The 14,378-nt window shown below is 35.7% G+C and overlaps 1 protein-coding gene and 1 long non-coding RNA gene across 2 annotated transcripts in view; both read left to right on the forward strand.

Annotated features, from left to right (window-relative positions):
* LOC5575182 (leupaxin) overlaps positions 1-14,378 on the forward strand; it is a 225,779-nt gene that overhangs the window by 62,118 nt on the left and 149,283 nt on the right. The gene's annotated exons all lie outside the window — the stretch shown is intronic.
* Positions 78-839, forward strand: LOC110676904. Its single transcript, XR_002500817.1, has 2 exons — positions 78-444; positions 501-839. It is a non-coding gene; the product is annotated as an uncharacterized LOC110676904 (long non-coding RNA).

Consider the following 14,378-nt stretch of genomic DNA (forward strand, 5'->3'; position numbering starts at 1 on the left):
GTTGATGATTGTTGCTAATTCATCTCACGATTTCGAATCAAAGAAAATCAGTTGGTTTTGCACTGACACAGCTGAAAAAGTATCAGCATACTTTATGCATGTTAGCGCGTACAATAGAAATATTAGATTTAGAACGCTAGAGGCGCTGTTAGTTCCATACAATGGTTGTGATTGGGATGAATCAACCATAGTAGCCTTGATTTACTATCAGCGCGATCCATCGGTACTCAAAGTGTCAAATTCAAGATTAATTGAAGGGAGGTTCAGTGATCTAAGCAGTCAGTGGGTGCGCGGTGTGGTCAGCTGCGAGGAGGTGAAAAGTGACAGCTGGTGAGTCGGCGAGCTGGCCAATATGTTTATGTATTTTTTCCACCGATGGTTCCTAGCGTATCCATAGAGATGTTTGTGTTATTGAAAATTGTTGCGTTTGACTCAATAGTGAAGGTAAGTGGAATAAAGTTTAGTTATTTTCTAAAGGTCAAATTTATTTTGAATTTCAGATGCCATCATTTTGTGCAGTGAAGTATTGCGGGAATACGATTGCGAACACAAAAACCCGTGGAATTGTGTTCCATCGATTTCCAAAAGATGGAGAGCGACGCTAATCGTGGGTCGTGTTCTGTGGCCAACATGATGGTTGGTCACCACAGCACAAAATCTTGTGGTATCTGTTTTAGCAGAGTATCCAAATTTTGATGCAGTGGTGGTGAAAAACCTACATCAAAATAAGAACAATTGCCCGGATGCGGTTTGAGAATCTAAGAGCAGAAGGATTAGTGTCCATAAACTCAACTGCCGATACTGGAACGTTAAAACGATTACTCGAAGATGATGGTAGCTCAAAGAACTCGAAACGCTCGAATATTAACGAGAAGAAGAAAAAGCCCGTTAATAAGAGTTATTTAATAAGAAAGTACAAAAAGCTATCCTCCAAGTAGCATAAGTCGTAGTTGAAGTAAATTTTATTATGATTTGTTTGTAGATTAAGATATAGTTTCTAGTCCTTATTATTTGTTACCATTATAAATACGAGATGATTAATTATTATATGCTTTAAGAATCAACCCGTTGTTTTCTTTGTTTACTCTTTTTCGCAATAGTTCAAAATGCTCTCCAAATGGTAAGAAAAAATAATACCAGGCATAGTTCGCTGGTGTACTACACAGCGCACCTTACTCGACTTAGTTCCTACGGATTGATTTGGAGAAACTCCATTTTTTCGTGTCGAAAATTCCGATTTTCAACTGTGTGAATGATATTTAATTGAAACCATTTGACACGATGTTGAAACAAATTAACTGTAGAACTCATACAAGTGTTTCAATTGAGGATGCTTTGAATGATTCAGTATACGCAATCTCATCACAATTTTGCAAATCCAACGCCTCGATATTCTGAGGTCCGTTCGTTAGTCATATATCCAATTTCGTAGTCTTCTATTTTGTGGTCTTGTTCTAAACACGCTTACGATTTGAGGCACCCCAGGTTCATTACTCATACATATTTAAGACCATAGAACCATTCAACGAAATTTCTTTCTTTTTCCATGGTCTGCTATTAATGACATTTCAGTACACATACGAAACATAACAAAGTGGTCGGTGAAATAGTGAATTTCATTTCATGGCATGCTGGTTCATTTCGCGAAAACAAAGTGGCCAGGTGTCATATTGTTTTCCAATATGGCGGATCAACCAATTTGACACATCGTATTACCTCCCTTTTAGATACCTTGGTCAAATTATTTGTTTTATTTTTGCTTCAAATGGGAGGGAAAGGTGAAGTGAAATTAGTGCAAAGAGCTTGAAAGCTGGAATAACTGACCAGCATAGGTATTTGCAATTCCATAACATATTATCAGAAGCATGAAGACCTGTTGAAAGAATTACGAAAAACTCATGATTTCTTTTTACGTTGAAGTTCCAAGTATACGCATACGCGGTTGAACTGCTATTCTAAGATCGTTTTCCCACTTATATCTTCATGAAAGGTACCGGAGTACAGATAGCTTCTTTTTCAAGCTTCAAGTCTCTTTCAATTTTGGTCACCATCCCTTTTGAGGCCGTCACTCCATGTATTTGTATGGTCATCTGTACAAATAATGTTGAATTTTGGAACAACATACCTAGCCGGCACAATTTTCTGCATGTAGAGTAAAAGCTCTTCAAGGCACACGGAAAATCCATTGCTAAAACAAAACAGACGCTCGCGATGGTGGGATTGCGGCAGAGTGAATGTTTTGATATTGAAAGCTGGTTACTATGGTTAAGTTTGACACTTTGTGTACTGCCTCCAAAATGCGCATACTAGATGTTGGTCACACGATAAGCAGAGTAGAAGCATTAACCTAAGAATGCTAATGTCGCTGCTGTTCGTGTTACCAACATCTAGTTTGCCACGCACTGACAGCGTGAGTACCGGGTCTCAAAGTGTCAGATTGATTTTAAGAACCAAAACAACATCATGGTATAGAACAAACAATGAAAAAGCATAATTTAAGGTAATAAAAATTGAAATCAGTTTTGTGACAACTACGCCATTAGCGTTCTACTACTAATAATTCTATTATTAGCAGCGATATTAGCGGTCTAATTTATTATACGTCTATTGCGCGTACAGTGATCCTTTTTCAAGTCAATATAAACTATTAAGCCTGTGTTTTATCACTTTGAAAAGCAAGCTGAAAAGTCATCATTGCTGCCAAAACGAATGACGGGCTCTTAGCCTTAAGGCCTAAGCGGTGGTAAAGACACCGCTTATTAGAAATTTTTACTTTAGCAACAGCGGCGTGCAATGTCCTGTACTGTTCCAATTTTGTATGGGATTTCGACTTTTTTTTTGACCTTGTTTATAAATTTCATTGTAGAATGAAATAGACAGGAAGATTTATGTGCAGAGCCCCATTATTCGGATACAGGTATGTTCCGTTTTTATCAACACGATCGGCTATTTTCATTTGATAAAAACGGAACCGTGACAAAAACGGAATAATTTTCTTAGACAAAATATTTTAGAAATCTGTATAAAAAATGGCAATTTTTAAATGGAAGTACACATTTTCATAAGATACAAACATAGTACTGGTGATTAGGGGCTGTGAGGAACCATTCGATCGTTCATCCGTATAGGTTTATAATGGAATTTGATTGCAGTCTCCAATCAATAAGTATGGTTTTGCAATAAATCCTTAATAGTTATAGATTTACTTTTGCCAGAAAGTCTTTATGGAGTATTAAAACGATAATCAAATAAATTTACTATGCACTATGAGATGGGTGATGGGTCATATTTGTAAAAATCGCGAGCGCAAAAGTGTGTCAAGGTGGTACTTGTGCTTTGGTGAGACGACTAATGTTAATCAAATGGGAGCGAGTCGACAATTGTCACCTCATTCGACTCGTGTCACCTCACACGCCGCGCAGAATAGCCACGACTATTTTTTTATAAAGAAAAGTTCAAATTGTTGATTTTTTCTCTTTATGACCCTTCCTCTTCTTCTTTATAGCATTACGTCACCACTGGGACATTACATCCCAACTGGGAAAGACTCTGCTTCTCAACTTAATGTTCTTATAAACGTTTCAGTAGATCAACTGAGAGGCCACATGTACACTTTTTTGCATTTGTAGTCACACGAAGATAGTCGAGAAAACATCCAATTCGAAAACATGGGACTTGAAGTGTGGGTTTCAAATCCCGGCCAAGCGAGAAACATCTTAATCAATAACATTTATTATTGATCTAAAACTTAACTACATAAAGTTGTTGTATATTCAGTAAAACTATTGTTGAATAGGTTCATCAAAAACATATAAGTGTACCTGCTCCACAACAAGGATCTCTAAATTAAAGTTTTTTGGTTGGATTTTTTTGTTAATAGTTTTAGTAAACTAGCTGCATGAATAGGCTTATGGCAGTTTTTATGACACTCTTCATAAATCTATGGATCTTCAAGTTGAGAAGTGGTTTGTGTCTACTCGAAGATCAGGAACCCCAAAAATTTGGAATGGGAACGTGCGTGTCATGGTAACGTCAGGTATTAACGGCTTCTTAGAATTTCAATCATTTCAGCCCTATTCCCGCTCCATTGATGTAAACTTATTGTATAGAGTGAATCTTTAAATTTTAAATTTTTAAATGATTGTAGAGTTTTGTTGATGCTTGTCCCCTCCCACTAGAAAATTTTATCATGTTTGAGTCGAAAGAGATTAAAAAAGATAGTTTGTAGTCTAAAAGATACCGAGGTCTTTTCAATAACGAAATAAACTCAATCTCATTGCGTGCGCCGTTGCCCAAACATTTATGGCACTTGAGGTACTAAGAAAAGTGTACTGTTATCTGTCAAATTTTTGTAATGAATTAAGTACTGGAATAGGTACCCAGTTTGAGCTTCATTACAACGTCTCTATTTTGTCTCTGTTCTAAAGTTTACCGCTTCTACTTTCATGGAAAAATATCTTGAGTCCATTCCCTGGTCCTGGTGTTTTATAAGAAAAAGAAGGATTTTTTTTTCTTGCTGACCGATATCAGCAGTTCTATACGTACTTATTCCAAGCAATCAAAAAAAAAAAAAAATAAATAAATAAATAAATAAAATTTTCAATATTTTTGGGTTGATAAAAACGGAATATGTAATTTGTTGAAGAAATCGGAACGTGACAAAAACGGAACATACATGTACTCATGTAAATTTTTTTGATCGCTTTTCTATCCTTTGCAAAGACAAGCCTATCATGAATATAGCCATCCCTAATCCACGAAGCCACAGCCCAGGATAACGGAACGAACTAATGGATTCTAGCATGTGGTCCTCATTCTACACCCCACGAAGTCGCGGAGGAACAACCTTCACTTGGAATTCAAACGGCAACTGCCTTTATCGGCCTACCGTGCTATGACAGTCCCCAGTTGACTTTCGTTGTAAACGGAAGATACCTACTTTCGCGTCCCGTTTGCCTTTCTCGTTAACAAATTCCGGACACCGGTCGGTGCAAAAGTTTATTCAGCGTTTGTTTTGTTCTACGATAGCTTAATGCGGGGTTATCATGGTTGATAGCGGCCGATAAAAATAAATACTAGGACAAGGTCAGTGACAGTGCAAAGTGTGGTTAGAGATCAAACTGAGGTGTATCTTATGCGCTCACCGGAACTTCGAAAACCTAATTGAATTTTGGGTTGAAAATGACCACAATTGAGTAAACGGATTGTCCTTAAATTTTTTATTTAGGATTCACTAGTTCAATTCAAAATCAAGTTACTTAGGGTTTTGAAACATTCTCAATCAAGAGAAAGTTTTCGACAATTCATTTTGGATTAATTTGGAAGAAGTGAGAACTATAAAAAAAAAAATATAAAAATATGAAATCCTCTGGCGATGATGAAATTATTAAAATCCTCATGAAGAAACTTCCAGAGAGTAGCTTATCATTCTTGGGTGATATATTTAACAAACGTTTTCAGTTGGCATAGATTCCTGACAAATAGAAAAATTCCAAGGATGTACCAATTGTAAAACCGAACAATAATCCTGCCAAAGCTTCTAGCTTGCTTTCCTCCATCAGTGAACTTTTTGAAAGGTCATTTTGAACAGCATGATGGTCCACATCTACCAAAATTCAGTTTTTGCCATTGAACAGTTCGGATTCAGACATGGACATTCGACCACCTTTTACGTGTAATAAATTTGATTCGTTCCAAAAAATATGAAGGCTATCCAACTGGTCTTGCTCTTTCAGACATGGAAACATTCAACAGTGTTTGGCATGAAGGCGTTATTAGTAAAATAAAAAACAAACTTTAATTTTCCAACATACATTGTAAGAATAATTCAAAGTTATCTGTCAAATCGTTCACTGCAGGTTGATTATCCAAACTCGAAGTCTGAAATACTTCCTGTAAGAGCTGGTGTTCCTCAAGGTAGCATTTTGGGACCAATATTGTACAATATTTTCACATCTGACTTATCTGAGTTACCTCAGAGATGTCAAAAATGTTTGTTTGTGTTCGATTGCAAAAAAGTTTGGATATTTTTTCTTCATACTTGCAAAATGATAAATTTCTCAGAATGCTATTTTAAACCTTCAAGTAGACATGTTGTCACGATAAGAAGGGTTCCAATAAATTTGACGATAAGTATCTAGGGAGGGCTCAAGCTAGATAAAAATTTTGATTTTAAAATCACGTTCAGGGCATTCATTTATACAAAATGTATGTATCCCCTTATTAACAAAAAATCGAAACTTTGTCTTAAGAACAAGCTTTTGATATTCAAACAAATTTTCAGACCAGCCATACCAATATGGACTAGCTGTTGTGAAGTAAAAACAGAATGAAATTTTGAAAACGATCCTGAAGCTCCTTCCCTGGTATAGTACTAATAATTTATATAGAATATTCAATGTTGAAACATTGGAACAAATGTCGCATACAATCTATATAAATAAAAATGGAGTGATGTTTGTATGTCACGAAATGGCTTGAGAACGGCTCGACGGATTAGAATGATTCTTCCATAGTTATGTTCCTGAAGTGTTCCGACGTGTTTGTGTATATGAAAAGCAAAGGATATTTAACGGGAAATTTGAAAAAAACAGGAGTGAACGGAACTTCCATTTTGCACGGAGCGTTCCATGGCGTTTTTCAACAGCCTACTTGATGACAAGACGAAGTTTGCCGGGACCACTAGTTATTAATAATTTTGGGCAAAAATCTTTGCAATCTTCTATTTCCACGATTAATGTGTTATATATTTAGGTTAGGTTTTGTTTAGCTAATTGAAAGCGTTTTTGATCTTATAAAGCAGAAATAAAAGAAACACCACCATTTTTGTTCGATAAATAGAAATTTATCGAAAAAAAAATGTTAATGTTGCAAGAATCTAAACCAAAGAGTGATTTTTACATCGATTTCAAAAACACTTATGCTATTTCATCAGTTTTTCTTCTTCTTCTTCTATCTGGTGTTACGTCCCAACTGGGACAAAGCCTGCTTCTCAGATTAGTGTTCTTTATGAGCACTTCCACAGTTATTAACTGAGAGCTTTCTTTGCCGATTGACCATTTTTGCATGTGTATAATCGTGTGGCAGGTACGAAGATACTCTATGCCCTGGGAATCGAGAAAATTTCCTTTACGAAAAGATCCTCGACCAGCGGGATTCGAACCCACGACCCTCAGCATGGTCATGCTGAATAGCTGCGCGTTTACCGCTACGGCTATGTGGGCCCCAGTTCATCAGTTTTTATACAATTTATTTTTTGCACAATTTTCTATATAGCAAACAGTTTCAAAATTCTAGACAGTATTAGTGAACGAAGTTCATAATACTTTCGATGATCGATAAGAGGTATTTTGAAGTATTGATTGAAAACGACCCTCTACTAATAACAGTGTGAGCCAACCAAGCTATTGGACGTATTCGTTGTCCACCGCTGTGTTTTATTTCGGTAGACTATCATTTGTTTTATATTTTGCGTAACGGCTGAGGAAATTTTACTGTTTTGAATACAAGCAAAAGTGGATACATAATGTGTCAGATTGATATTTCCGTTTGGCTCGCGATGCTTCGCTGAATCAGTGCCAACAATATATTAAGGGAGTCTAGTAATATGTGACGCTTAAAAGTAACTTCAACAGATTGGACGAATCGATTCACAAAAATCGTCCTTTGATTTATTAGAATGGTTGAAACTTCCTTGCATGAAAACAATAAGAAAAGATGTTATAGATTATGTAATGAAATGTGTAATTTGATAATAAAATCAGAGAAATGTACAAGTTTTTTTCTTCTTCTTCTTCTTCTTCTTGGCATTACGCCCCCACTGGGACAGAGCCTGCTTCTCAGCTTAGTATTCTTATGAGCACTTCCTCAGTTATCAACTGAGAGCTTTCTTTGCCGAAGTTGCCATTTTCGATGCTACTCTATGGCCAGGGAAGTCAAGGAAATGTCCAATAAGAATAGATCCTGGACCGACCGGGAATCGAACCCAGGCATCTTCAGCATGGCTTTGCTTTGTAACCGCGGACTCTAACCACTCGGCTAAGGAAGGCCTCCCCTTAATCGCGTATACCAAGCCCAAAATCGGAACAGTAACCCATCATCACACGAAACTGCACAGTCCTCCAATGGTAAAAATAGCTATAAAAACAGAGCAGTAAATTAACGCCCTAGCTTATCTCTCTATTTGTTGATATTGACACGGTTCGATCCACCAGCTAGCGCGGTGCGGACGCAAGTAGGCAAAACTTACCTACTTAGTATCTTCCCACATGCGAGAGAAATAGGTAACGACGCCCAACGACTTGCTCCTCGGTTGCACTTTACGGAGGTCTTGTTAGTGCTCTGTATTTATAAGAAGGTAACATGTCGCTTTTCGAGAACAAGCGAATGATAGATTGTTGTTAAAATGTATCATTTGTCTAGGATTTAGTGAGAGTTGGTTGACTCTTTATTTGTTTTATTTGAAATACAAAATTCATTTCTTATATCAATGTGTTTTGTGTTAGGCAACACTATCATCCTAATTTAATTAATTTTTTAATCAAATTTCGTTAACAACATATTACAATTCATTTGCCGTAGCAGTTAAGAATTTTTACAGGTGAGTTGGTTTCACCTGCTTATAAGAGAAAAAAAAAACGCTTTTAATTAACTTAATCTTACTTAGCTTAAATATATAACGTAATATATAAGGTAATACCGCACTGTTTTCGATTTATATAATCTATTCAAAAAAGAGATTCCTTAGCCCAGTGGCGACGTCCGTGGCTACAAAGCAAAGCCATGCTGAAGGTGTCTGAGTTTGATTTCCGATCGGTACAGAATCTTCTCGCAATGGTATTTTCTTGACTTCCTTGGGCATAGAGTATCATCGTAACTGCCACACGATATACGAATGGAATAATGACTACTTTTAGTTAAAATTGGAATGCTCGTTCTCTGAATGGTAAAGAGGACGAGCTGTTTAATTTTCTTAGAGTTAATAACGTGCATATAGCAATTATTACCGAAACTTATTTAAAACCTGGATCTAAACTCAAAAGAGATCCTAACTTTTTTGTTTATCATAACGATCGACTTGTTGGGGCATGTGAGGGAGTTGCAATCATCATTCATAGACGTATAAAACATCAACTGTTTTCGTCATTTGAAACTAAAGTTTTTGAAACTTTAGGTGTTTCTGTTGAAACACAGTTTGGTAAATATACTTTCATAGCTGCCTATTTGCCTTTTCAATGCTCTGGACAGCAAGTTAATTTGCTCCAAAACTGACTTGCCAAAATTGACTCGCAATAAGCCAAAAAATTTTGTCATTGGTGACTTTAATGACAAACATCGGTCATGGAATAATTCTCAAAGTAATCCCAACGACAGAATTTTATTTGATGAGTGCTCTTCAGGATATTCCTCAATTCAATACCCTGATAGCCCTACATGTTTTTCCTCTTCTAGAAATCCATCTACGATTGATTTGGTCTTAACTGACTCTAGTCATCTTTGTAGCCAACTGATTACTCATGCTGATTTTGATTCTGATCATGTCCCTGTTACATTTAAAATATCCCAAGAAGCGATTCTCAATCCTATCAGCTCCACTTTCAATTATTTTCGAGCCGACTGGAATATATATGAAACATTTATTGACTCTAATCTTGATGTTAATATTCCCTTACAAACAAAACTTGATATTGACAATGCTCTTGAAACTTTAACAAATTCCATTGTTGAAGCCAGGAGCATTGCAATTCCAAAATGTGAAGTAAAATTTGAATCCGTGATTATAGCCGATGATCTTAAACTCTTGATCCGTCTTAAAAACGTGAGGAGAAGGCAATTTCAACGCACTCGTGATCCTGCTATGAAAATTATATGGCAGGATTTGCAGAAAGAAATCAAGAAACGTTTTGCTCAATTAAGAAACAAAAATTTTGAAAATAATATTTCTCAATTGGACCCTGGCTCTAAGCCCTTTTGGAAATTATCCAAAATTTTGAAAAAAAAACCTCAGAAGCCAATACCGGCATTGAAAGAGGAAAACAAATTATTACTAACTAATTGTGAAAAAGCTCAAAAACTTGCTATGCAGTTTGAAAGTGCGCACAATTTTAATTTAGGACTTACTAGTCCAATTGAATATGAAGTTACTCAGGACTTCGAAAATATTCTCAATCAAGAGAACGTTTTCGTAAATGCCTGGGAGACTGATTTGGAAGAAGTGAGAACTATTATTAAAAAATTCAAAAATATGAAAGCTCCTGGCGTTCCAATTTCAAAACCAGACAAAAATCCTGCAGAAGCTTCTAGCTATCGTCCAATAAGTTTGCTATCCTCCATCAGTAAACTTTTTGAAAAGGTTATTTTGAACAGAATGATGGCCCACATCAACGAAAATTCATTTTTTGCCAATGAACAGTTCGGACCACTCATCAACTTTTACGTGTAACAAATTTGATCCGTTCCAATAAATCTGAAGGCTATTCTACTGGTCTTGCTCTTCTAGACATAGAAAAAGCATTCGACAGTGTTTGGCATGAAGGTTTGATTGTAAAATTAAAAAACTTTAATTTTCCCAAATACATTGTTAGAATAATTCAAAGTTATCTGTCAAATCGTACACTTCAGGTTAATTATCAGAACTCCAGATCTGAAAGACTTCCTGTAAGAGCTGGTGTTCCCCAAGGCAGCATTTTGGGACCAATATTGTACAATATTTTCACATCTGACTTACCTGAGTTACCTCAGGGATGTCAAAAATCCTTGTTTGCGGATGACACAGGCCTCTCCGCCAAAGGACGAAGCTTGCGTGTCATCTGTAGTCGATTGCAAAAAAGTTTGGATATTTTTTCTTCATACTTGCAAAAATGGAAGATTTCTCCTAATGCTTCCAAAACTCAACTAATAATATTCCCACATAAACCAAAAGCTCTTTATTTGAAACCTTCAAGCAGACATGTTGTCACGATGAGAGGGGTTCCAATAAATTGGTCAGATGAAGTTAAGTATCTAGGGCTCATGCTAGATAAGAATTTAACTTTCAAAAATCACATTGAGGGCATTCAAGCCAAATGTAATAAATAAGTAGAATGTCTCTATCCCCTTATTAATAGAAAATCAAAGCTTTGTCTTAAGAACAAGCTTTTGATATTCAAACAAATTTTCAGGCCATTCATGTTGTATGCTGTACCAATATGGACTAGCTGTTGTAATACCAGGAAGAAAGCTTTACAGAGAGTTCAAAATAAAATTTTGAAAATGATTCTGAAGCTTCCTCCCTGGTATAGTACCAATGAGTTACATAGCATATCCAATGTTGAAACATTGGAACAAATGTTGAATAAAATAATTAATAATTTCAGGCAAAAATCGTTATAATCTTCTATTGCCACGATTAATGCGTTATATGTTTAGGTTAAGTTAGGTTAAGTATATTAAAAACTTTTTTTTTTCTCTTATAAGCAGGTGAAATCAACTCACCTGTAAAAAATCTGAACTGCTACGGCAAATGAAATGTAATATGTTGTTAACAAAATGTTAATTAAATCTTAAATTTGTTTTACCAAATTAGGATGATAGTGTTGTCTAATAACACAGAACACCTAGATATAAGAAATGAATGTAATGTTTGGAATGATACTGATAAAGAAATTAAAAAAAAAATAAAAAACTACTTTTAGTTAAGGTGCATTGAAGCCACACCATGTTTTCAAGAGCACAAATCTGGAGTACCAGACTACCGTTAAAGCTTAAAACTTGATCGATTGGTCATTCGCTGGTGGTGCTTGCGGATTGCATAGGCCTCTTCGTCAAAGGAGTGAACCTGTCGTCTGTAGTAGATTACAAAAAAAAAGTTTGGATGTAGATATTTTCGCCATACTTGCAAAAATGGAAGATTTTTTCTCATTCTAATTTTTAAACTTTTCGTAACAACTAGTTCGATGACTATGGATGACAGTTCTAGATATTAATAACTTACATGAGTTTTGGTAATGTATAAGCCAAGAAATTGCATTTTTTTTGTAAAAAAATACTAAATCCAAAATATTTATAATACCCATGAAATACGAACGAATTACGGTAAAGAATATTGAATTGCCTACTCTCAGGCGTGTTCCGTGGTTGAAGGTGTTTTTTAATTTTGCAATGTCTTCAAAATCTCTTCAGAAAACAAAGAACAGTGTATAGTCACTAGCGATGGATACTTGTACCGTAAAACGGAGTAACTTTGATGAGCAAGGTAACAAGGGCTCTCCTCGTAAAAAGTTGGAATCAACAATTTGCAATGAAATATTTTCAAATATTATTTTCTACATTCATAAGTTTATAAAAAAAATAGGGTTTTTGTGCAAATTACTTTGTTATTTTGTTTTGTTCGTGCATATTTTTTAAATCTTTTGGATCAATGATTTCCACCATTATGGATGATAGTACCAAGACTCATGCCTCACATGAGTACTGCAAATGTATAATCAAGGTAAATGGGTTGTAGGACATTTCCCAGAAAGCCAAACCCCAGAACGACATTCCCCAGAATGACGTTCCCCTGAAATCCATTCCTCAGAATGGGACATTCCCCAGAATAGGACATTCCCCAGAATCGTTTTTATACGTATTAGAAGAGTGGAGAATGATAATATTAGTTTTATTTTGTCGTTGAAAAAATGTACCTTCTGAATTTATTCGAGTTCCCAGAAGCTTCGAATATCGGACACAGGCGTCAATTCACCTAATATATTACACGGAAAAAATCTGTCCATGGAATCATGAATATCCATGTTTATGGTCTGATTTTATATTGGAAAGAGTGCTATGAATATGCATATTCATGATTTTGTGAATAATTTTCGTGGGTTCAGGAACACATTTTTACCCGTGTATTTGGTCAAAATCATTATTATGGATGTCAAGCAAATAAAATCGGAATGGAGTCCAAAAACATTTTAAAAGGAGAATGTTTGCTTCCCTTTTCTTAGGCAAACCATCTAAGGGACCGTTTATAAACCACTTGGTCATCTATGGGGGTGCATGGTTTGGCCAAAGACCACGGCCCATACAAATTTCAAAATGTTTGTTCGGTCAAAAGACGAAAGAAAAGGGTAGGAGGGGGTTTGAAAATCCAAAATAAATGAGTACGTGGTTCACCAACCAAAGTCTTAAGGGAAAAATACTGTTTAACAATTTTACATTTGCCTAACATGATTGCGCAATTGTCGTTTCCCTGAAAATCATTTCCCCGAATGCCAGTTCACCGAATGACCCATTTCCCCAAAAGCCACCCGAATGACTCGTTTCCCCAAAAAGTAATGCAGTTCAATATAGAATAGTCTTTAGGGACTGGGTGCTGAACTTGAAAAAATGATGAGCAATTAAAAGAAGATAATACAGATTATAAGGTTATTCTCGACTAAATATGTAAGTACATCTTGCCAAAAATGCCGATGATGGTGAAACTCGAAAGAACCGCAAATCAAGCAAGGAAGGGTGCATATCAGACGACAGGTTCGTTCACCTTCAAGGCGGTGTTATAACAGTTATGACAATTATACTGCCCATAACATTCAATCAACATACTCAAATCACTCTTGGCACTTTTGAGTTCTTGGCAATTTTAGTTTCGTCCCATACTGCCATAAAATGCACACTTGGTATTCCATTTACTCAATGCCTACTTTTCTCGAATATTACATATATGCAGTTTGGGCAGTATGAGAGCTAAAAACCTTTCGGGAAACTAGGCTATTCGGGGAAACAGAGTGTTCGGGGCACTGACATTATGGGCGTTCGTGGAAACGTAATTCGGGGAACTGACATTCGGAGAAAAGTAGCACAACCGTTTAAAATAAGCTGCTCTGACTATGTTTTATGATCTAATTTAATCCAATATTTGATGTTTGTTTTGTTTTCATAGTTATTCTTCCTTCTTTCGAAATTGGCTGTTCTTTCTAACTGTATTTTTGAAGGGTGATTTATATTAGTCTAATATTCTTCATATGTACAAAATAAATTGAAGGAATTTGTTTTTTTTTTTGCTTTCATAGCATATTCTCCCTTTTTTTTTGAATAAATGCTGTTCTTCCTAGGTTTATTGTCTTCTATTTATGTAGATTAATGAATCACAATTACACTAGAAAATTTCTCTTGTCTTTTATAATTTCTTTTTACAGCAAAACTTAATTGCTACAAAATATCGTAGTATGTATGCACTAGGGTGGCCCATATTAGTTAGATACAATAAACTACTGTAAAAATTTGAACAGAACCCTTCAACTCTAAGGAGGGGCTAAACGAGCTTGAAGTTTGTAAGGAGAAAAACGTCAAAATATATAAAAATCGTCCAAACGGTTCCAGTTTTTCAGTTTAATGCGTTCACTATTTACTATTTT

This window comes from Aedes aegypti, chromosome 2 (genome assembly GCF_002204515.2).
Source record: "Aedes aegypti strain LVP_AGWG chromosome 2, AaegL5.0 Primary Assembly, whole genome shotgun sequence".
Taxonomy (NCBI): domain Eukaryota; kingdom Metazoa; phylum Arthropoda; class Insecta; order Diptera; family Culicidae; genus Aedes; species Aedes aegypti.